Below are 22,860 nucleotides of genomic sequence, written 5' to 3' on the forward strand. Positions count from 1 at the left end.
GAAAAGGTGACTGAAATCAAGCAAGAATTTTCTAAAAAATGGATTAGGAAGAGAGATCAGAGAAATGATGAATTTGTCACTACACCGACAGAACAAGGTAATCCTACACCGGCAAGAGATTCTTCATTTAATTAAGGAATCATCATTAGGGGTAAGGAAACAAATTGAAAATCATGCATTTACCCTCAGTTGGTGGTAAGAGGTTATATTTCTTCTTTACCGGTAGAAATGTAGAGTTTTCACTTCACTGGTGAAGCATTTATTGCAGTTGTAAGTTAATTTTTGGTTATAAAGGCACTGTAACTTCTCATTTCAACTCACCAAGCATCAAGGCATTCAAAGAGAGTGAAATTGAGCAAAGACATTTTAAAGGCAAAGCAGCAAAGGTCTTTTAGAGAATTCAAGGATTTCTCAGTTAAAAGATATTTATCTTTCGCAATGGTTTCCTCATCCTATGTTTCTGAATTTGTAGCAAACCCTACCATTGTGGAGAACATAAAATGACCTAGACCCGTTTTCTAAATAATTCCTAAGATAGAAAAACTGGATGACTCCATTGGTGCATTTTCTAGAATCCTGAAGGGAGTTATGTTTGCTGAAGACCTTAGGGCATACATACATTGTAACATAGAAAGTTTAGGATCTGAAGATTTGAAGAAAATGTACATGAATGTTATCACTGACAAGAATGGGGTAATAAAACCGAAACACAAGGTAGTTGAGGATTTAGGTTTCATTGATATCCGCCATATGCCATAATTCTCAGATGCAACCATCTGCTATGTTCTTAGCAGGGTTCATGGTGAATTTATGTGGTTGGACTCAGTTTTTAAGACTATTAAAGAGGCTATAAGGGCTATTATTGGTTTACCATCCACCGGCACTAGGCTTGACAAGAAGAAGAAAATCCCTAAAAAAGAGTTTATGAGCTTAATCGGAGCTACATTTGACAGTAGATCACTTAGGGTCAATGATATAAAGGATGACAATGTTAAATTTGCAAGTATGGTCATTGGATATAAAGTTGCTCATCCTAATAGGTTGAATTCCATATCTAGTTCCTGCATTCATAGTGCTCATGAGATGATATTAAACAATGCTAAAATTGACATTTGTGAATGGTTAAAGGATGAACTGTTAGAGAATTTGCATAAAATCAAAGGTGATAAGAAAGGAACCTTCAAATTTGGAAGTTTGATTGTGTTTTTAATTCTTTACTTTTCAAAAGAGATTCCCGATATAGGACATAAGGATTTTGCCTATGATATTTCTGTTGGAAAATAGATAAAGGAGGCAATTATCAATATGAGACCTAATGGTGATGAGTTGGTGAAAGACTATTTTAAGAATTTCCAAGATAAAATGAGATAAAGGGAAAGGATTCCCCAAAGCATTATGGATAAATATGATAAACATATATGCTTTGTAGTGAAAAGAGATGAAATTTAGATGGAGGTAGTTAGACCTAGAACTGTCTGGATTACTGAAATGGGATATGAGGCGGACTCTCACATCTTGGATTCATATGCTAAAATACTCCTAGATGCTCCAACAGAACCGATAGAGGATATATTTGGTAATGCTGAAACTATTGAAAGTGGTGTTTCTATGATGAAACAGAGGAAGGAAAGAGAGAAACTAATGAAAGATGCTTCTAAGATTATAAAAGAAGTTAACAAAGGATTGGTGAATCTTGGCGGTATTGCTGCTAGTGTGATAGAAATTCAATCAGAGTAGAAACTGGTAGCTCACATTTCCCCTGTGGCTACTACATCTGATTTTGACATTGATCAGGAAGCCGAATTCAAGAGAGTGGACAGGAATAAAAGAAAACCCTCACTGGCACCTGCTCCATCTCCCAAGAAGTCAAGGACACAGAGAAAGAAACAACAAGCTGTAAGAGATCCCAGTGGTCCGAAGAAGAAAGTGACTCCAAAGAAGAAACCAAAACCTAAGGCACGAGATGCTCTTACACCGAAAGAATTGATCAATAAAATCACCCAAGATGGTAACCTTGGTAATGTGAATAAATTCTATCATTATTTCAAGGACTCAGATAAGGAAACCATAGAAGAAAGTATTATTTTATATCTAGATATATACAAGAAAGTTCTTATTGAAGTTGTAGATGATCTACCTAATGATTTATACTTAAGATTAGAGGCTAAGAGAATGTTTATCATGGAGTCTGACAAGAAATTAAAGGTAGAAGCTCTATTAGTTGTGCATCTTTTTAATTCCAAGCAAGAAATTGATGATCTAATATCTGAAGCCAATAGAACAGTTTTTGTGAGTGGTCACTGACAAGTTAGCCTTATGGCTGACAGAGTTAAAGAAATAGCAGATGAAACAGCGAATAAGTGGGATATATTTTTTGTTGAGAGAGAGAAGAAAGAAGAGAAGATAGACAAAAAATAGACAAGTCATTTACCAAAGTATATCAGAAAGATAAAGGTAAAGGGAAAATTGGAAGTATACTTGATATCACGGTCAAGGATAACCTTCCTCCACTAGCACAAGACACCCCACCAATAACTGTATAGGCACAGGCACAAACTAATAATCAACCTAAAGAGAAGGAAGAGGAAATGATAAAAGATGACATAGATCCAGAGTCTGACATTCTTTTTACTATGAATGTAGACACTCGGGACTTTAATATTGTCATGGATAAGGAATCAGCTAAAGTTAAGGAAACATAAACCATCCCTGATGATACTCATCTTAATATTGAGATACCGATAGAAGCATAAGCAGAAACAAGAACCAAAAATGGAACAATGCATGAACAGAGTATATCTGAACCAGCAGTCAACAAGGCAGATAGTAAGGATAACAATAAGGATGAAAATAAGATTGAAAACAAAAGTGAGAATAAGGAAGAAACAGTAAATAAAGAAGAGGTTAATGATGGAATCAAGATATCAGAAGTGGTTAAGGTTACTGTGCAGACATCCGAAGAAGCTAAGAAACCAACTGCAGTACCTAGCACTTTGCCTAGCACTTCCACTATGGATTATAGAGCAACAAATGTTACTGATGTAATTTTAGATTCAATAAAGAAGATCACAGAATGCAATGCCTTAGCATTTAAGGCTATTGATGATACTTTACCAATTTTGTAGATGATTGCACCAACATGTAAAGTTGATCACATTGTTGGGTCTTTGAGTCACCAAGTATGTGGAAATGTTGCCTCCAAAGGTAGAAATTATTGATACACACACCAAATATCAACAAGTAGCAAGAAAAATTGAACTAAGAAAGTTCAAATGGTCCCACTAGGCATGCCAAAAACTATTGTTACAAAATTTTGCACCCTTGTTGAACATAGATTTCCAACAACCTTTTGAAACATGGAAACAACCTCCCAATTGTGAGAATTGACAAGTGAGGCTGAGTCTCTGGAGAAGGCTAGCTTCCTTTTCAATCAGGGTAAAAAAATGGACCAACCTAACACATATAAAACCTACTCCTAAACCAATTCTAACCACTTGTAGAGGGAAAGGGAGAAAGAGATGCATAATGTAAAAGGAGGTGATGCACCAAAATTAAAGCTTTGATCCTTCCTTCTCATAACTACACAAGACACCAATAGAAATTACCCACAGACATGCACAATTTCCTATTTCTAATCAACTCCCAAAAGTGTGTGCAAGGGTTATGATCATGTAAGGTGATGAAAGGAATTTAGGGAAATTCACAAACAATATCTATAGGGGCATTAACACAATCACACAATCTGAGAATAGAAAAGGAATGTATTCAAACAAAGAGGTAAGATACATCACACAAAATGTTTGAATTGGAAAAAGGCAAAGAAAACCAATTTTAATTGATGTAAGGCAAGGTAACATTTACAATTAAAAAAGGTATGAATTTCCATGAAAGAAAATAGGGAGAGGACCCTTTAGAAAATTATACTAAATTGCCTTTATAGGTCAGACATTACTCTGATAGAATATTGGGTTTGGAAACCTTAACTGACTAGGGTTAGCTTATTGATGGAAAAAATAAGATTGGATCTAATTGTTGTATGTTTGAAAGTATTGAATAGAGCTAGGGAAGCATCTTGAGACATGACTACAACTGGGAAAGAACAAATATCTCCTAAAATCTCGATGGTATCAGATGTCCTCTACCAGGCCAAAAAGTCTTTTGCGTGCTATAAATGTGCATGAGCAATCTTGGGAAATTTCTACATAGCCTAGAAGGAGTAATGGAAATTATTTTGTGTAGACTGGGGGTGGTTGGAACAGATTCTAATCAGATATGGTGTGCTGATGAGACGTGTTGGTATTTTGGTATGGTTTTGTCATCGATGTCAACACCTACTATCACTTATCAACTCTGGCACTTTGAATAATTGGCAATGTTCACCGACAAGTAAGTGACTTATGCACAGTCACCGATATCTAGTACACCAGCAGGATATAATGTTTGGACACTTTGTCTTGGAGGTTTGTTCATTGGCATATTCATATTTGCATATTTTTTGTTACCGGCAAATAGGTCTAGGTTATACACCGACAAATTTATCTTTTCCAGATGAGCACGACATGCTATGGAGATGTTTTATTAATGTTGTAATTGCATTGAGCCAACATGATAAATTAGTTATTGCATTGAATATTGTTTTATTTATAAAATGATTTTATTATAATATCCTTTAGAGCCTACCTACTAAAATTGGTCTTAGGTTATGATATAAATGTAAGATCTTATTTGTAAGATCAGTGTGGAATGTGAAAGAGAAATTGTGTGAAGGTATATGCGAGAATGAGCAGAGCTATATATGCTAACATCATTTGAAGGTTGAGGAAGGGTTTTTGTGAAGACAATCAGAACTACACCGGTATTGAATCTAGCATAGTAAGATGCTATTTTGAGTAGTACATCCTTATTGGATTTAACCATCCAATTATAGTCAGTGTGACTCCTATTTGTGTTTGACCAGTGAGCTCTAGGTGCTTGGCCTTTCTGCATGTGCAAACCCCATTTGTATACACATACTATCTGCAGTAGTATCATCTGATTGTGGGTAAGCTTTCCCACCCTGGTTTTTCCCCTTACAAGGTTTCCACGTACAAATATTGGTGTTATGTGTTGTGGATGTTATTGTCTTTCTGTTTCATGCATTAATCTTTACCGGTACTATAATTAACTGATAAAATTGTCTACCAGCATACAAGTCTGGTTCACCGGTATTAAGCATTAAAGGTGGTTAAGTTGTTTTGGTTTGAATTTATTTGAAAACTGATTCACACCCCCCCCCCCGCCTCTCAGTTATCACCAGGACCTAACAATTGGTATCAGAGCCTAGTCCTTTCTTTGCAGAAGTTTAACAGCTTGAGGAGATCCAATGTCTACTAACTATTTTAGGAAGGATAGTCCCAAGCTTGATGGAACCAACTATGGAATATGGAAGATCAGAATCAAGACACATCTAAATTGCATTGGAAAGGACATCTGGGATGTTACAAAGAATGGCTATACAAAGAGTGATTTCAAAGCAAGAGAAGCACTTTTGAGTGCATTAACAAATCAACAAATCATGGGATTATCAAATAGATCAACTGCTAAAGCTATTTGGGATCATCTAGAAACATTGAATGAAGGAGATTCCATAGTCAAAATTGCAAAACTTGAAAGCTTCCAGGTCAGGTATGAAAATCTGAAAATGGAAGAAGATGAAAGGATTTGTTCTTTTATGGAAAGAGTAAATGAAATTGTTTTGGGTATTAAATGTTGTGGAGGAACCTTAAGTGAAGATGAAATTGTTTCAAAAGTTTTAAGAGGATTGCCACTGGCATATAAAATGAAGGTTACTACTATAAATGAGTTAAGAACAATGCCTAATACATCAGTAACTAGGGATACATTGATTGGAAAACTTTCAGCTTTTGAAATTGAGGAATTTGGTCCTGTTGCTACTATAAATATAGATTTAGCTTTTAAGGCATCAACATCATCTGCACCATCATTTGACAAGTCTGATTGGAAAGCCTTTTATGCAAGATAACTTGAAGAAAGAAGGAGAGAAAATGAAGAACTTGAAGAAATTGAAGCACTATTTGCAAGGAAAATGCCTAAAGGTCCAGTTGGAAGTAAGTATGAAGGTAAAGCACCCTTTAAATGCTTTAATTGTAATAAGATTGGTCACATGGCTTCTAGATGCCCTGATAGATATGCTAGACTAAGAGAAGAAGCTAGAAGAACATACAAGCCTAACCCTGAATATCAGAGATACAAATTTAAGAAGAATAAAGATAAATCTTGTTATCTTGTTGATGAAGGAGTGACTGATGATTCTGATGAAGATACTTGTTGCTATAATAGAAGATCAACTGACACCTACTGTTCAACCGGTAGAGTAGGCTCTGGCAGCTAAAGTTGAAGTTAAGGATGAATGGATCATTGATTTGGGATGTTCACATCAAATGACTGGTGATAAAGGTAAATTCTTGAACTTTCAGGAATATAATGGAGGTCTAGTAAGATTTGGAGATGATAAAGCTTGTTTTATCAAAGGTAAAGGTACAATATCTCTTGATGGTAAGCATAATACAGACAATGTCTACTATGTGGAAGGTTTAAAGCATAATATTTTGAGTGTTGGTCAATTAGTTGAGAAAGGATTTCAGTTACAATTCAAGAATGGTAAATGCAAAATTATGAATAGAACTGGCTTGGAAATTGCAACCGGAAATCAAACTAGAGGTAACATCTTTCATTTGAATAACAGTGAAAAGACATGCTTGATTGCACATATTGATGAAAGTTGGCTATGGCATAAGAGACTCTGTCATGTAAATTTTTATTGCATGGTAAAAATCAGTACTACTAAGGCAATTAGAGATTTACCTAAAATTGTCAAACCTCATAATCCGGTATGTAAGGAATGTCAATTTGGAAAACAAGTTAGAGCATCTTTTAAAAGTATTCTAGAAAAATCCAATAATGATCTTGACCTAATTCATACTAACTTATGTGGTCCAGCTAGAACTAAAAGTTTACCAGGTGATAGATATTTCATGCTAATCATTGATGACTATTCTAGAATGTGTTGGGTTACTTTTCTCAAAGAAAAATCAGAAGCACTTGGGAAGTTCAAACTATTCAAAGCAATGGTAGAGAATGAAACCGGTAAGAAAGTCAAATGTCTGAGATCGGATCAAGGAGGATAATTTACATCTAAGGAATTTAATACATTCTGTGAAGTGAATGGAATCAGAAGACAGCTATCAACACCCCGGACACCACAGTAGAATGGAGTTGTTGAAAGGAAAATAGAACTATCTTGGATGCAACTAGAAGTATGTTATCTGAAGAAAATCTACCACATGTATATTGGAGAGAGGCAATAAGCACAGCAGTCTACACATTCAACAAAGTTCACATCAAAGGAGAAACTAGTAAGACCCCTCATGAACTATGGTTTGGTATTACTCCTACTCTTAAATATTTCAAAATATTTGGAAGTAAATGCTATATTAGAAGAGATGAGTACATTGGAAAATTTGATCCTAGAAGTGATGAAGGAATATTTCTTGGTTATTCATCTAAGAGTAAGGCATATAAATGTTTTAACAAGAGATTGCAGAAAATTATTGAGAGTACAAATGTGAAGATTGATGAACAATTCAGAGGAACTTCAAGGTATATAGACTCTGAACCGGCAATAGAGATTCTAACAAATGAACCTACATTGAACCCACTGGTACAGAATGAAGATCTAGTTACACTGGTATCATCTGAAAAATTCCACAGTAACTGAGGAATAACAACAAACGAAGACACCCCGGTATGTAAGACTGAATCACTTTGAAGATCAAATAATTGTGAACAAGTATAAAGGAGTTATGACAAGAGGAAGACTAGAAAATGAAGAGGTATGTCTTATTTCTCAAATCGAACCATCATCAATTAATGTGGCATGTGAAGATAAACACTGGATTAAAGCTACGGAAGAGGAACTAGAACAAATTGAGAAAAATAACACATGGACATTAGTTCCCTGGCCTAAAGACAAAAATGTGATTAGAACAAAGTGGGTATTCAAAAACAAACTTAATGAAGATGGTAAGGTAATCAGGAATAAAGCAAGACTAGTATGTAAGGGATATTCTCAGAAAGAAGGAATTGATTATACTGAAACCTTTGCAGCGGTAGCTAGAATTGAGGCAGTCAGATTATTCTTGGCTTTTACAGCACACAAGAACTACAAAGTATATAAAATGGATATTAAATGTGCATTTTTGAATGGAGATCTTGAAGAAGAAGTTTACATTGAACAACCTGACGGATTTTCTTTCACAGACAACAAAGATATGGTTTGCAGGTTAAGGAAAGCTTTGTATGGGTTGAAACAAGCTCCAAGAGCTTGGTATGGAAGATTAGATAAGTATCTTTTGAAGATTGGTTTTTCTAAAGGTAATGCTGACAGCAACTTATACTACAAAGTGACTAATCATGACATCTTGGTTATAAAAGTTTTTGTTGATGATATAATCTTTGAAGGAGAAGATGGATTATGTAAAGACTTCTCTATTGAAATGTAGCAAGAGTTTGAAATGTCTATTAGTGGAGAAATAAAATTCTTTTTAGGATTGTAGATTTCACAGACTGATAAAGGTATATTCTTGAGTCAATCCAAGTACTTGAAGGAGTTACTAAAGAAATTTGGGATGGAGAACTCTAAACCGGTAAGCACACCTATGACTACAAATGACAAATTATCACTAAGGGATGAATCTACACCTGTTAATCTGACTAGGTACAAATCTATGATAGGAGGTTTACTATATTTGACACAAACAAGACCTGATATCATGAATGTAGTATGTATTGTTTCAAGATTTCAAAGTAATCCTAGAGAAAATCATGAATCAGCAGTAAAAAGGATTTTTTGATACTTACAAGGCACTACAAATCTTGGATTATGGTATCCTAGAGATGAAAACTTTGAATTATATGCATATACAGATGCAAATTGGGCAAGAGATGTGGATGATAGAAAAAGAACCACTGGAGGAGCATTTTTTCTTTGCAGCAGATTAATTTCTTGGTTGAGTAAGAAACAAAGTTGTACATCTTTATCAACAGCTGAATTAGAATATGTTGCAGTAGCAACTAATTGTACACAGGTATTATGGCTTAAACAAATGTTGAAGGACATAAAGGTAAAATGCAAGGAACCCATAACTATGTATTGTGACAACACTGCAACAATTGATATATCTAAGAATCCGGTATTACATTCTAAAACTAAACATGTTTCTATCAAACTAAATTTTCTAAGGGAGAATGTTGAAACAAAAGAAGTAAAACTGGTGTATGTGAATACTAAAGAGAAGATTGTAGATATTTTCACTAAACCTCTGCCTAAGGAGACCTTTGAATATCTTAGAGACCAGCTTGGGGTTATACCCCCACCGGTAGAGACTTAGACAGTTGATGCTTGTCATCAACTGGCAGAATCAATAGAGAAATCTTTTATTCCGGCTTTTATGAGAAAGCTACTTCTCAGGGGGAGTAGTTGGTATAGTGAATTGGTTGGTATTTTGTATTTGAAAAATGGTCTTTATATTTCTTTGGCATTTGATGTCAAAGGGGGAGAGATTGGTATGGAAAAACAAAAGAAAAACACATGTCACTCCCAAGGGGAGAGATTGTTTATATCTGAATTTTGATTTCTGGTTATGATCTTTTTTTGGAGATTGTTGGTTTTTGGTATTTGGCATTTCTATTTTGGCACTTTGATGGTTTTTCCATCTTGTGTTGCCATCAATGCCAAAGGGGGAGATTTTTGGTATTTTGGTATGGTTTTTTCATTGATGTCAACACCTACTATCACTTATCAACTCTGTCACTTTGAAGAATTGGCAATGTTCACCAGCAAGCAACTTATGCACAGTCACTAGTATCTGGTACACCGACAAGATATAATGTTCACCGGCACTTGGAATAGCATGGAAAACACCTAGTTATGTCGAAGACATTGTTTGGACACTTTTTCTTGGAGATTTGTTCATTGGCATATTTGTATTTGCATATTTGTTATTACCGGGAAATAGGTCTAGGTTATACACTGACATATTTATCTTTTCCAGATGAGCACAACATGCTATGGAGATGTTTTATTAATGTTGTAATTGCATTGAGCCAACATGATGAATCGGTTATTGCATCGGATATTGTTTTATTTTTAAAATGATTTTGTTATAATATCCTTTAGAGCCGACCTACTAAAATTGGTCTTAGGTTATGATATAAATGTAAGATCAATGTGGAATGCGAAAGAGAAATTTTGTGAAGGTATATGCGAGAATGAGCAAAGCTATATATGTTGACATCATTTGAAGGTTGAAGAAGGGTTTTTGTGAAGACAATCAGAACTACACCGATACTGAATCTAGCATAGTAAGATGCCATTTTGAGCAGTACATCCTTATTGGATTTAACCATCCAATTGTAGTCAGTGTGACTCCTATTTGTATTTTGGAAGTGAGCTCTAGGCGCTTGGCCTTTCTGCATGTGTAGACCCCATTTGTATACACATACTATCTGCAGTAGTATCATCTGATTGTGGGTAAGGTTTCCCACCGTGGTTTTTCCCCTTACAGAGTTTCCACATACAAATATTTGTGTTATGTGTTGTGGATGTTGTTGTCTTTCTATTTCATGCATTAATCTTTACCAGTACTATAATTAACTGATAAAACTGTCTATCGGCATACAAGTTTGGTTCACCGGTATTAAGCATTAAAGTTGGTTGAGTTGTTTTGGTTTGAATTTATTTGACAACTGATTCACCCCCCCCTCCCTCCCCCCTCTCTCAGCTATCCCCGGGGCCTAATAGGACATGCATTCAATTTCAACTTGATAGGTCTACAAACACCACAACAACTATTTGAATTCTAATGTTTATCCCCGAGTTGAATCTTGGTTGCTGGATCTTCCCCTCATGCATGGATGAATGGTTGAGATGCACCTAGAAACCCTCAGAAGGATCATCAAGTATCAAATAAAACATAGTCATCAATCTTTCCCTTAAGTGAAATCGGATGGCTATCCCATGGATGTGAAGCTTTGTCGGCCCCACCATCATTTTTCACTAACCGGACTAGACACATGTAAGGATCTTAGAATCTGTGAAGATGCAATTAACATTTATTAATCGTCAGCTGCCAATTGCAAGTGTTGGCATTTTGACTTTATTGGCATTTTGCATAGAGATTGCATTAATGATATGTTGTCATTGATGTCAATTGAATTGGTAAAAGGTATTCATGTTATTGCTAATATTGTTGTTTTTGATATTGGCTAGTAACCGGTAAGTAGAGAGTTGTAGATGATATTGTAATCAGTATGTAAAGTTTGTGTGTTGAACCAGTGAACTGGTGTAAAGGATCAAACCTTTTTATGTAATTTAACCGGTAAACCCTATCAATTGTTAAACCCTAACCGATCAAGTTTGTTGGTTTATTATCTGATGGGTGGTAATGATGGAGACACGTGTGATCATTTTATGAGGATAAATTCAAATTGGTTTGGCATGTTTGCTTATTGTCTAGGGAAGGAGAAAAGTGGATTGCATTTAATGCACAACGTGTGATGAGTTACAAAGTCCAATGGAGCAATGATCATGGAGCGGTTGGAATTATCTTGAAGAATGTGCAGAGATTGTCATGATTTCTAACGGTCAAGATTGAACTGACTTGTTTGTAATCTTAATGATGAGAATTAGGTTTTTTCTATGTTACCGACCTAATTGATTTGTATTTAAGCTTGATGAAGTTGTTTGTAAAGGTTGTTGGAAAGATTGGTAGAAAATTTGTTGAGCATGTGGTTGCCCAACTAGTGAATGGATTTGCACTTTGAGTGAAGGCAGATTGAAGCTTAGAAGGATCTGATCAAACAAATGTAGTGCTACTCAGACAGATCTGGAAAACCTGTTGTTTTCTAACAATTACAGTAGAAGTAAAATCCCTTAACCGGGTAAGCTCCAACAAGCTTGGTTACTCATTAAATCCTCTAACAAGGTGGTCCATTAGCTTGGATTCTTAAATCCTCTAGCGAGGTTACTCCTAACAGGGTATTGTGCTTCTAACAAGGCATATTTGTAAATCTCTTAACCAGGTGATTCCTAACCAAAATGTTTTCTTAACAAGACTTATTGTAAAGCTCTAATAGGCTTTGGCTCCTAACAAGGTGAACTTCAAAAGAGTTTAGATAGTTATCCTTGTGAGTCCCATCTCATCGTGGTTTTTACCTATTTGGGTTTTCCATGTATAAACATTTGTGTCAAGTGGTGAATGCTTTTGTGGTTGTGATCTTAGTTGTTGATTTGGTTAACTTCTGATAAGGCATGTTAAGTAGAAGCATTGAGAGATGAATATGTTGAGTTAAGATTAAGTATTGTTGATGTTTACAAGATTGAAGGTGTTTATTGTTAAAAGTTGTCATAACAGTTAAACTGGTTAATGTCAAGTATTCCTAAGAATATTGATCTTGACTGAGATATGTTTACTTTGTTTAACTAAGTTTTGAGCTTGGGAACTTTGTATCAGATTTTCAATATACTTATTCCCCCCCCTCTCAGTATTCTATTGGATACTTATTCTTTCATGATACCATCAATTGGTATCAGAGTTATCTAGGTCCTCTTAATCTAAAAGCCTAATAGCTTGAGGAAAAGATCTTGTAGATCATGATTAAGAAAGAAGGTCCAAATTTTAACAAAGATAACTATAGAATATGGAGTGAAAGAATGAATATTTACATTAAGAGTCTTGGTAGTCAGTACTGGGATCATATAGAACATAAGTATACTACACCTAATGGACCCCTGACCGATAATTAAAAAAAATAACAAGAAGAAAATCACCAGGCATTAGAAGCTATTATCAGTTCCTTGTCTGATGTTGAATATGTAGATGTTCATGGTCTTGAAACTGCATATGAAGTATGGAAGAAACTTGAAGATATCTATAGCGGTGATGAGCATGTCAAGATTGCTAAAGAAGAGAGTTTAAGAGGAAAGTTTGATGACATGAGAATGTCTGAAGGTGAGAACATCCAACAGTATGGTCAAAGGATCAAATAGTTAGTTGGAGAGATAAAGAGTGCAGGAGGGAAAGTGGAAGATGCCATAGTAATCAGTAAGCTACTGAGAACCCTACTACCAGTCTATGTTATCTGAGTCACAGCTATTCAAGAGATAAAATCCATTGACAAGACAAAGGTAACTCTTGACTTTATTATTGGGAAACTTACTACTTTTGAACTAAATGGCTATGATGGTAGTGTACAAAAATCATAATCTGCATTCAAATCTTCTATCTCTAACCCATCTGTGAGAAGAAGTAGAGATGCCGGCAATAGCTATGAATCTAGATCCAGTAGAGATGCTGATGATGAAGACAATTTAGTGGAACTTGAAGCATTGTTGGCAAAACAATTGCCTAGAGGCACTGGTAAATATAGAGGTAAGCTACCTTTAAAGTGTTTTGCATGCAACAAGACTTGTCATATAGCAATAAAATGCCCTAATAGTGAAAATGATTACAAGAGAGACAAATATAAGAAGTACAAGGGTAAAGGCAAGAGAGATTGTCTTGTAGCTATTGATAATGATATTACTGATGATGAATTTGATGATGATGTTAGTGAAGATATTGTGTTTGTAGCAATTAGGAAGAAGTATCAGTTCAGAAGGCACTAGTATCGAGAATGGATAACTCTAATGATTGGATCATTGATAGTGGTTGTTCACATCACATGACCAGTGATTGGAGCAAATTTCTTTCCCTAAAGGAATTCAATGGTGGTGTTGTCAGATTTGGCAATGACTCACCCTATATGGTAAAAGGTAAGGGAGTTATTTCTCTTAATGAGAAGAGCAATGTTGATGATGTCTATTGGGTTGAAGGCCTAAAGTACAATCTATTAAGTGTAGCACAACTTAATGATAGAGGTTACCCACTGGAGTTCAGAAATGGTATATGCAAAATCTTTGACAATAAAGGTGAATTAATTGCAACCGAAAAATAGACCAGAGGTAATCTATTTCACCTCAATCCTAAAGTTAGCAACTGTTTGATTGCAAAAATAGATGATAGCTGGCTTTGGCATAGGAGATTTTGTCATATAAATTTTGATAATATTATTAAAGTAAGCAAGTCTAAGATAGTAAGAGGTCTGCCTCAGCTAGAAAAACCAGTGATTGCTCTTTGTAAAGAATGTCAACTAGGAAAGATGACTTCTTCAACTTTCAAGAGCAAGTTCTTCTCAGCAGAGCACTTGTTAGATTTGGTTCATACAGACCTATGTGGACCAATAAGAACAAGAAGCATTCAAGGTGGCATATACTTCATGATCTTCACTGATGATTGTTCAAGGATGATGTGGGTCACATTCTTGAAGGATAAGAATGAAGCTTTTGGCAAATTCAAGGCATTCAGAGCCTTAGTTGAGAAAGAGAGTGGCAAAAAGATAAAATGTCTAAGAATAGATCAAGGTGGTGAATTCACTTATGTAGAGTTCACTAAATATTGTGATGATAATGGTATCAAGTGGCATCTTTCTGTACCAAGGACACCATAGAAGAATGGTATAGCAAAGAGAAACAACCAGCCAGTGGTTGAAGCTACTAGAACTATATTGATACAAGGAGGTGTATCAAAAACCTTTTGGAAAGAAGCTATAAGTACATTTGTCTACACAATGAACCAAGTTCTGGTAAAAAAAGGTAAGGACATGCCCCATATGAGTATTGGTATGGGAGATCACCTGATGTTAGCTATTTTAAAATATTTGGTAGCAAATATTTTATTAAAAGAGGTGACTACATAAACAAGTTTGAAGCTAAGCGTGATGAAGGCATATTTCTTGGCTATTCCACCAAGAGTAAAGCCTATAAATGCTTCAACAATCGGACATAAAAAATTGTTGAGATTGTTGATGTTTGTGTAGATGAATTTCCTAAAATTTCAGAAGGAACCAGTTCTGAGAAGAAAGATGAAGATCCTTGCATTTTTCTTTTAGAACTTGAAACTGTTAAATCAGAAACCGGTAAAGAAAATCCTAATGTACTTGTTCAATCAGAACAAATAAATTCAAAGGAAGATGACAATGAAGAAGATGAACCTAAAGAGAATGATCATGTTATTCCTAGGTATGTGAGACTGAATCACAGTCCTAAACAGATAATTGGGGATAAGGATGTTGGAGTACTCACTAGAAGGAGAATAAGAGAGAACTCTTGCATGATATCCACCTTTGAACCCATAAATGTTAAGGAGGCATTTGGTGATGATCATTGGGTGAAATCTATAGAGGAGGAGTTGGAACAAATTGAGAATAAAAACACTTGGACCCTGGTACCCCGACCAATAAACAAGAATGTTATAGGTACTAAATGGGTATTCAGAAATAAGTTAAATGAAGATGGTGTTGTAGTTCGCAATAAGGCAAGATTAGTATGCAAAGGTTATGTGTAAGAAGAAGGAGGAGACTATGGAGAAAATTTTGCACTAGTAGCAAGACTAGAAGGTGTCAGGACACTACTTGCATTTTCAGCTCATAAGAAGTTCAAAGTATACTAGATGGATGTTAAGTCTGCATTCTTGAATGGGATACTGGAAGAAGAGGTTTATATAGAGCAGCCTGATGGTTATGCATTGACATATAAGGAAAACATGGTATGCAAACTGCATAAAGCTTTGTATGGTTTAAAGCAAGCACCTAGAGCATGGTATGAACGACTTCATAATCATCTGATGAAGATAGGCTTTGCTAGAACTAGTGATGACAACAACATTTATCTCAAGTCTGAAGGAGATGATATACTAGTTAGTAAAGTATTTGTAGATGACATTATATTTGGAGGAAATGATGACATGAGTAATTGTTTTGCAGATGAAATGAAGAATAAATTTGAGATGTCATTAGTAGGGGAAATAAAAAATTTCATAGGCTTACAGATACAGCAGATGAAGAATGGTATTTCTATTACTCAATTCAAGTATGTGAAGGAGGTTCTGAAGACTTTCGGTATGAGTGACTGTAAACCAGTTGGAACCCCAATGGTTAAATATTGTAAATTGTCTAAGGAAGATGCATCTAAGTTTGTAGATGAAAAGGAATTCAGGTCAATGATTGTCAAACTACACTATGTTATTCACAGTCAACTGGATATTTCCCATGTAGTTGGTATTGTGGCTAGATTTCAAAAGAATCCAAAGGAGGCACATCTGATGGAAACTAAGAGAATCTTTAGATATCTGAAAGGTACTGTTGACTATGGATTATGGTATTCATATGTTGGAGATTTTGACTTGCAGGCATACACAGATGCTGATTGGGCAGGAAATATTGATGACCGAAATAGTACTACCGGTGGAGCATTCTTTCTAGCAGGAAGGCTAGTCTCATGGAGTAGTAAAAACTCAAGTTGCACTTCAAAATCTACTGCTAAATCTGAATATGTAGCAGCTTATATGAATTGCACACAATCTATGTGGATGAGGCACATTTTGGAAGGTTTGAAGATGAAAATCTCAGAACCTATAAAGATTTTGTGTGATAATACAAGTGCAATAAACATTTCTAAAAATCCTGTTTTGCACGCAAGGACTAAGCACATTCAATTGAAATATCACTTCTTGAGGGAAAAAGTTCAAAGTAAAGATGTTATCTTGGAGCATGTCTCTACCAAGGAGTAGCTTGCAGATATCTTTACCAAACCTCAGCCTAAGACCACTTTTGAGTATCTTAGAAGTCAATTGGGGGTTGTCCCTCTTCATGAAGTCAGTTGAACATGATGTTGATTGCATCAGTCCCTGAATTACTTGTAGAATCTTATATGGATTGATGAAGGAGTGGATTATTCCACAGGGGGAGCATCAAGTTGCAGAATGATGTTGATACACAGTGAGAGCAGAATTACATGTTTTACTTTCACTTTGGCATTGTTGTCAAAGGGGTTGAAGAACTATGTGATTGAGGAGAATAATTATGTGTCTGATAAGGTGAATACTTGGTAATGTAAACTAGGATTCCTACTCACCAGCGGCAGGCTAAGAACACATAGAGAAAGGTGAATACTTGGTAAGGTAAACCAGGATTCATATTCACCAATCTTAGTAGCAATCAGAGGCATTGATATTTGTATTGCCATCAATGCCAAAGGGGGAGATTGTTGGTATTTTGAGTTTATTGGCATTTTTCATGGAGATTGCATTAATGATATGTTGTCATTGATGCCAATTGAACCAGTAAAAGGTATTCATGTTATTGTTGATATTGTTGTTTTTTATATTGGTTAGTAACCGCTAAGAAGAGAGTTGTAGATGATATTGTAACTGGTATGTAAAGTTTGTGAGTTGAACTGGTGAACCGGTGTAAAGGGTCAAACCTTTCTATGTAACCGGTAAATGCTATCAGTTGTTAAACCCTAACTAATTAAGTTTATTAGTTTATTATCTGATGAGTGGTAATGATGGAGACATGTGTGATCATTGTATGAGGATAAATTCAAATTGATTTGGTGTGTTTTCTTATTGTCTAGGGAAGGAGAAAAGTGGATTGCATTTAATGCATAACATGTGATGAGTTACAAAGTCCAATTGAGCAGTGATCATGGAGTGGTTGGAATTGTCTTGAAGAATGTGAATATATTGTTATGATTTCTAACGGTCAAGATGGAACTGACTTGTTTGTAATCTCAATAATGAGAATTAGGTTTTTGTTGTGTTACCGACCTAATTGATTTGTATTTAAGGTCGATGAAGTTTTTTGTAAAGGTTGTTGGAAAGATTGGTAGAAAACCTATTGAGTGTGTGGTTGCCCAACCGGTGAATGGATCTACACTTTGAGTGAAGGTAGATTGAAGCTTACAAGGATCTAAGCAAGCAAATGTAGTGCTACTCAGATAGATCAAGAAAACCTGTTGTTTTCTAACAATTACAGGAGAAGTAAAATCCCTTAACCAGGTAAGCTCTAACAAGCTTGGTTACTCATTAAATCCTCTAACAAGGTGGTCCATTATCTTGGATTCTTAAATCCTCAAGAGAGGTTACTCCTAACAGGGTATTGTGCTTCTAACAAGGCATATTTGTAAATCCCTTAACCAGGTGATTCCTAACCGGAATTAGAACAGGACTTATTGTAAATCTCTAACAGGCTTTGGCTCCTAATAGGGCGAACTTTGAAATAGTTCAGATAACTATCCTTGTGAGTCCCATCTCACCGTGGTTTTTACCTATTTGGGTTTTCCACGTATAATCATTTGTGTCAAGTGGTGAATGCTTTAGTGGTTGTGATCTTATTTGTTGATTTGGTTAACTTCTGATAATGCATGTTAAGTAGAAGCATTGAGAGATGAATATGTTGAGTTATGATTAAACATTTTTTATGTTTACAAGATTGAAGGTGTTTACTATTAAACATTGTCATAACAGTTAAACCAGTTAATGTCAAGTATTCCTAAGAATATTGATCTTGACTGAGATATGTTTACTTTGTTTGATTGAGTTTTGAGCTTGGGAACTTTGTATGAATTTTTTCAATATACTAATTCACCCCTTCCCCCCTCTTAGTATTCTACCAGATACTTATTCTTTCATCATACCATCAGCAAGATCATGGCTTGAAATAGAGTTTGATCCTGACTGCCCCGATGATGGGACCAACATTTGATGGTAACCTCCAATGACCCATTGCAAAATCGCAAGGTTAATCAGTGGTTAACCTTGATCATTGAAAACCTATTATCCATTTAACAATTAACCTTATCCACTAGTCCCACCCAACATGGTAGTAGATAAGATAGGGCAAGGCTAGTTCCTGGGATGAATAAGGGACATTCGAGTTGGTGACATTTAATTTATATGACCACCTAAGTCGATCAACTAGAAGTAAGAAGAAGGCGAGAATAAATAATGTGTAGGTTATCCAAAACTACTAACCCGTAGGTTATTTGTAATGAATAACATGTAAGTTAGTAGGATTTTAGGGTTTAAGCCATTGGAGATATCTCAGATCAGTTATTCACATGGTTCAGGTTGACACAAAAATGTCAATAGTATCTATACCTTAAAAATCTAAATCATATGTATCAAAAATGCATCTCTATATCTATATCATATACAAAAATATATCATAGATATACATGGATTTTCCCTCTACTAGTTGGGATCTTGTGAAGGTGATCTACTCACCCCTTGATCTTTGTTGCAATTGCTAGTGGTGGCCCCCTCATCATTGCAGGTGATGCCAACAATGAAAGAGACTACAAACCTGAAGATGGCCTAGTTGGACTCTGACTCGTTGTGTGTTGTCTATACCTAGGCCTACCCTCCTCATCCTACTCCTCTCACTCTCCACTCAAGGCTCTGACATCTCCCTTTGGTGAATCTAGAGGGAAGATAGGGTTAGGGACCTTTATACTCCACCAGTCAACAAAGTCTTTTGAGACTCCAATGTCATCAATGTCTAGCTAGGGAGGGTTATCATCGTCGTCTCTCCTCTTGGGACTATCCTACACATCTCTAATCATCACCTGAGGGAGGTCCTATGGCCATACTATACTTCTTGCTGAGTGGATGTATGTCAACATGATAGGAGGCATGGTTTGCACCTATCCTAACTAGAACATACATTGATGCCAATAGTATGGAATGACAATGTGGTCCTATGGTGTGAGAAGGAATCGATCATGTTGCATGCATGTGAGTTGGGTCTGGTTTGTTACCTAGATCACCATATTGCAATAGGCCTGCAATACGACATCTCTTACCTTGAGGAAATCTAGGGTGACTCTCTAGTACAAAAAATCACCTATTCATCAGTCGCCTTGTCACAGTGGATGAACATGTGCCAATGACATGTCAAGTGGCATCGTACAGGGAAATCCGACAGGCCTGGTGCACATAATGTGCTTGAATATCCAAACCTAGAGCAATGTACATACACTCAGGCTCTAGTACTCAATATGTACATATCTACTTAGGTCATGGTACTGATGTGTGAGAATTGTGCGACCCCATGCATATACGATCCCCCTCTCCTTCATCTCTTTGATTAGCAACACAAATCCTGTGGTGAGCTTTGATCGGCATCTGTGAAAATCATGACTCGTTGGATGAGAGGAATCATTGCTTGACCTTGCATTAGTTCATGTAGATAAATATGGCCAATATCATCTATGGTTCACCCTAGGGCCTATGGTTGATGTCCAGCTAGCTCATGTGCAAATGCTACTATGGGAGACACCACTTGACCTCAAATAGGTAATAACATAATGTGATAAACATCTAACAAGGTCATGGTCATCTCCCTAGTGGGAAAGTGGAATGAAATTGTGTTAGCATCCCACCTCTCCTTCAACGCTCGCAGCATTGGGGCGTGGAACTGAAACTTTGGCATGCAGTAGACCCACCAGAGTCCTATCCACTATAACTGTAGTTGTTGCCCCATTGTCAACTCATCTACTCGATCTCACAACATTGACAATAGATGACCCAATGTATGCTCCCACATCTCGGGCAATCCCTATATCAACAAACACAATCTGCATTAATTTTATCTATGCTCTTCTCTATGGTAGCACATTTGATGTTCTTGGATTCCAATGTAGGTTTCCACCCAGGATGAATACGTGGCTCCCAAAAGCACGCATGGTATAAAGAAACTTGTGTTGCTCCTACTTTTTTACTAGCTATAAAATGCATAAAAACCAACTAAATGACATGGTTCAAATCTTACTTGGTCTAGCTCATCACCCTACTCCATGGCGACGCATAGCTCCTCGATCCTAGTCGCTCTAGGCTCTCATCTATGAGGAATTTTCACTGAAGCTCTATAGTTATCTCAAGGAAAATGTCCATGATGAATAGTGATAATGACCCTTCTAAGATCCCACTCCTTGCATATATAGTCAGATTCTCACCCAATTTTTTTAATTTTTTGTATTTATTTATTTATTTCTTTTTTCTGTGGTGGTTCTAAATTGTCTTCCTTCCTATTTTCCCCACCTTGTTGGTGGAAAAAAATGAGGGGGCATATACTTTGCCTTTATCTAATTTTTCATTTTTGACTCATACTAACATTTCTTAAGCATTCTTATCGTCGAAGTGGTTTCCTCTCTTTTTTTGTGCTGATAGTTTTTGAGTTTTACAGTACTTGGATTTTCATGCTAAACATTATAGTTTTTGCTAAGTACTGGGGGCATGGTTCAGTTCACCTAGATGACTTTTGTGACCTCTACTGTATCCTTTTTCTAAAAATAGTTATTACATTTAATTCATTGCATGACTTTAATCAATTCATCTTTCTAGACTACTTTAGTGCATTTGATCCCTTGGGTCAATCAGTTCACTAAAGTGGGGGCAAAATATAGTGCCATAAACTATGCCTCATACATTTATGACACTTATTCATTGTGCCTAGTGCATTTATGATAGGGTTCATGATCAATATTTCATCATTTTGACATCATGGCCTCTAAAGACAATGTGTCATTGAAAATTGTACACCCTTAATTGGGTGGTACAATTCCACGCTTAGTTTAGCACCCACCTTAGTGTGTTTGCATTTTGCATTTCAAATTCCCTTTAAGCATTTAATTAATTAATTTAATTAAATATGTAGTCTTCTCTTATCCCTCTAAACATAATAAAATTGGGCCCTTTACCCTAAGTGTTCCCCTTTTTATTTTATTCTTCCAATTAAACATTTCATAAAATACCCTAATTATGTCTTATTTTGACCTTCAAGGCCCAATTTCACATATCTAGATGCCTCAAATTTCCACATACTCTTGGAATTAGCTCTAAAATCACAATATCTTGCTTCCCCAAAAATTTGGCAAAAAGTTGATCGGACGATGTGTTCGGAACAGGTAGCTACCTACCCAGTCCCAACTTTTTCTTCTTGAATTTCGGGAGCATGTTTTAGCGGTATTTTAATATTCAAATCTAAGATATTTTGAAAAAATAACATTTCTAGGGCATCCTATGACTCAAAAAAAAGTTAGGGTTTCATACATATAGCCTTTCCTTTCCTCATTTGAAGGATCCAAGATCTAGAGATTGAAGGAGCCTCTTATGAAGTGAAAGTGCAGGTTATGTGATGTCTACACCACAAAATCAAGCATTCATCAAGAATTTATGAAGCCTTCATTAATCATCTTCAACAACAATTAGGATCTTTGAAGATATTGGAGAATAATAGGAAATCACCAACTGTTGATTGGCGTGTACCTCTCCCTTAGGGTTTGGTATGATTTCATGTTATTTTCATGTCTTTGAATGAACTTCATAACATTCATTTTCAGATTTACATTCATTCTTTCGATCCATTATTGCACTTTTGATTTTAAGCATTTACATATACATTTACACTCATTTAGGGTTTACTCTCCAAAGCATAGGGTAGAACTCTAGACCTACTTTCTTGGTCATTTAGGATCTTGCATACACACAAGATTCTTGCACACATTTTCAATACATTATCGGCTATTTGTGGAGGTGGAAACCACCAAAACAAGGGGTTTGACTAAGGCAAAACCCTATTTATCCACCTAGACACCATTTTTCAAGTTGTAGGTGAAGGTACAAGAATCCTGTTGAACAATAAATTTTAAATTTTAAAATTTTCCTAAAGGTGTGAAAAGTTGGAGATTGTTTATATTTTCCCTTAGGAGGGTCATATGAAAAATATCTATAAAACTTAAAGTGTTTCATCAATAATAAAAGATCATCGGCCAACATATTACATCGAACACCTCAAGAAGAGTCTCACCGAACGGAAAGTTTCATCGAAATGAAACATAAGGTGTAGAGCACTAAGATGACT

This window comes from Cryptomeria japonica, chromosome 9 (genome assembly GCF_030272615.1).
Source record: "Cryptomeria japonica chromosome 9, Sugi_1.0, whole genome shotgun sequence".
Taxonomy (NCBI): domain Eukaryota; kingdom Viridiplantae; phylum Streptophyta; class Pinopsida; order Cupressales; family Cupressaceae; genus Cryptomeria; species Cryptomeria japonica.